At 40.2% G+C, this 3,260-nt stretch overlaps 1 non-coding gene across 1 annotated transcript; it reads right to left on the reverse strand.

The window, feature by feature from the left end:
- Positions 1-724: 724 nt before the first annotated feature.
- LOC116121039 lies at positions 725-831 on the reverse strand. Its single transcript, XR_004126644.1, has one exon. It is a non-coding gene; the product is annotated as a small nucleolar RNA R71 (small nucleolar RNA).
- Positions 832-3,260: the final 2,429 nt, after the last annotated feature.

A 3,260-nucleotide genomic window follows, 5' to 3' on the forward strand; every position in this document is an offset into this window, starting at 1 on the left:
CGACTAGTGCACTTACTATTTTTGCATGTTGCAGTAACAACGCATCAAGTTTTTAGCGCCGTTGCCAAGGATTAATTTTTGTGTTAACATTAAATTTTTCTTGTGTTAGCTAGATTGGAGCTTTGTTTTCGCTTAATTGTTGTTTGTTTAATTTTTGTTATTCTTTTAGGTTGGTTTGTGATCTTACTTTTTCTATTTTTTTGTGTAGTTTATGCGAAGAGCAAGACGTCAGCTAGTGGTTCCTGTTGATCCAGAGATTGAAAGAACCACTCGAAGACTTAAAAGAGAAAGAAGAGAAAGAGAGGCTATAATGGAACCAGAAGTCATAGTTGTAGAGATGGCAGAAAATAGAACACTAAGAGAGTTTTCAGTTCCCTCAGTTGATGGCAGTGGGTCGAGTATTACTAGATCAGCAGTACAAGCCAACAACTTTGAGATAAAGCTGGCAATCATCCAGATGATCCAGCAGTTGGTACAGTTTAGGGGAGATTTGAAGGAAGATCCAAATCCACAGATTGCCAATTTTTTTGAGATTTATGATACTTTTAAGTCAAACGGAGTGTCAGATGACGCTTTCAGATTGAGACTATTCCCGTTTTCATTGAAGGATAAAGCTAAGGGATGGTTAATGGCATTACCAACCGGAACGATTACAACATGGAATGATTTAGCACAGAAGTTCCTGACCAAATTCTTTCCTCCAGCAAAATCGGCAAAGCTGCCAAAGCTGAGAAATGATATCACATCGTTTCTACAGAAAGAGTCGGAATCATTGTATAAGGCTTGAGAGAGATACAAAGAATTACTGAGGAGGTGTCTACAACATGGGTTGCCAGTTTGGATGCAAGTCCAAACATTTTATAACAGATTGATGGTGAATATGCAAACTATGGTAGATGCAGCCTCGGGAGGAGCACTGCAGAATAAGACACCAGAAGAAGCTCATGAGTTGCTTGAAGTTCTGACAAGCAACAATTATCAAAGACCTAATAAGAGGGTGCAACCGAAGAAATCTATGGGTCTTCATGAAGTTGATGCATATACAACCATTTCAGCCCAACTGACAACACTTCAGAAACAGTTGGGAAGTATACAGGTAAATTCCATTCAAGCACCTCAACTAACTTGTGAATTTTGTGCAGGTAATCACGTGAGCAGCGAATGTCAAGTGGGGAACACGTTTGCTCCAGCACCATCATCGGAGTAGGTTAACTACTTGGTAGGAAATTAAAGGCAACCGAACAATCCGTACTCCAACACATATAATCCTGGTTGGAGGAATTATCCGAACCTGTCTTGGGGCAATCAGAATCAATAGAATTAGCAGAACAATCAATGGAACCAAAGAGCATTGCCAAACAACCAAACAGGGGTGAACAATCAATCAGGAAAGCAAAGTGTGACAAAATTGGAGGACATGTTTGGAAAGTTTATGCAAGAGACCATAGGTTTTGTGAATGAGATGAGAACGAATTTCAGAAATCAAGGGGCGTCCATTCAGAACTTGGAGGTACAAGTGGGTCAATTGGCTAATAAGTTAAATGAGAGACTACAAGGCTCACTACCGAGCAACACAGTGATTAACCCACGAAAGCAAGTGAACACAATAACTTTGAGAAGTGGGACAGTCTTGGAAAAGGTGAAAAAATCAAGGGAAGAAGAAAGTCCATCAAAGGGAAAGGAAAAAGAAGACTCTGATGAGGAAGTTGATGAAGAGATCGTTGCTGAAGAGAAACCATCTAGTTCTAGGGGAGAAGAACAAAAACGAGAAGTGAGACAAAGACAAAGGAAAGAGAAATTGCCATTCCCCGAGATACCACCAGAGTTGGCACATCACACACCTCCGGTGCCTTTTCCTCAGAGGCTCATAAAAGAAAAACAGGATAAGCAGTTCATTAAATTTCTTGATGTATTTAAGAAACTGCACAATAACATTCCTTTTGCAGATGCTTTGCAACAAATGCCAAGCTACGCGAAATTTCTCAAGGAAATTTTATCAAACAAAAGGAAATTGGAATATGAGGAAACAGTGATGCTCACAGAGGAATGCAGTGCCATTCTACAGAAGAAGCTGCCCCCGAAACTCAAAGATCTAGGGAGTTTTACTATTCTTTGCATTATAAGAGGCATTACTTTTGATAGAGTTTTATGTGATTTAGGTGCAAGCATAAATCTTATGCCTTTTTCTGTTTTCAAGAAATTAGGAATTGGTGAAGTCAAGCCGACAACCATATGTTTGCAGCTTGCAAATAGATCCATAAAGCATCCTAGGGGCATCGTTGAAGATGTGCTGGTCAAGGTGGACAAATTTATTTTTCTAGCAGATTTCTTTGTGTTGGATATGGAAGAAGATAAGGAGATTCCTCTCATCCTAGGACGACCATTTCTGGCAACCGGAAGAGCTTTAATTGATGTTCAAGAGGGGAAGTTGATCATGAGGATGCAAGATGAGGAAGTGACATTCAGTGTCCTTGAATCTCTGAAAGCTCCATCAAAGCAAGAGTCATGTTTCAAAATTTACTCGGTGGGTCAGTCAACAATTGAAACTTCCCAACTTAACGATCCTAATTCGTCAATCAAAGAATGCACGATCAAGTCAAGGCGATTCAATGAGGAGGACCACAACCCAGAGAGTTTTACATCACTCTAAGATGGGCCACAACTGAGCATGTATCCTCACAAAGGGCGGATTCCTCCGCTCAAAAAGGGTGAAGAAAAATCAAGAAAACGGAAAACTGTTGGTAAGAATGTTCAAGCCATGAAAGGAATGACCAAGGAATGGAAATGGCTGGCTAAGCTCTCAACAAAGGCCCCATGTGACAAAAATCATCAACAAGTGAAGTTTCGATGCAAGGACAATGCTCGGAAGTTGATGTATTTGGATAGTCCGGATTGACATGAGAACTTGAGAAAGTCGAGCTTTCTGACTATAAACAAGCGCTCCTTGGGAGGCAACCCAAGTGTTTTCATTTGTTGTTGTTTATTTATTGTTTTGTAGTTGTGTAGTTTTCGTACGATTTTTAGATGAAGTTTAATTTGTGCGTTTTGGGTGTTTCAGGTGAATTATCGAATCAAGGTGAAAAATAGAATTTTCCCAGTTTTCGCCACGGCAAAGCTTCTTATTCGTCGCGGCGAAGCACATTTTGCAAAAATTTGGAAGTCGAAAAGTACCAGACTTCGCTGCGGCGAAGTATTTTCTTCACCGAGGGGATGTAGCCTCTGTATTTTTCTACCATGGTGATGAATTTGGTTTCGTCGTG

This window comes from Pistacia vera, unplaced genomic scaffold (genome assembly GCF_008641045.1).
Source record: "Pistacia vera cultivar Batoury unplaced genomic scaffold, PisVer_v2 Contig956, whole genome shotgun sequence".
NCBI lineage: Eukaryota > Viridiplantae > Streptophyta > Magnoliopsida > Sapindales > Anacardiaceae > Pistacia > Pistacia vera.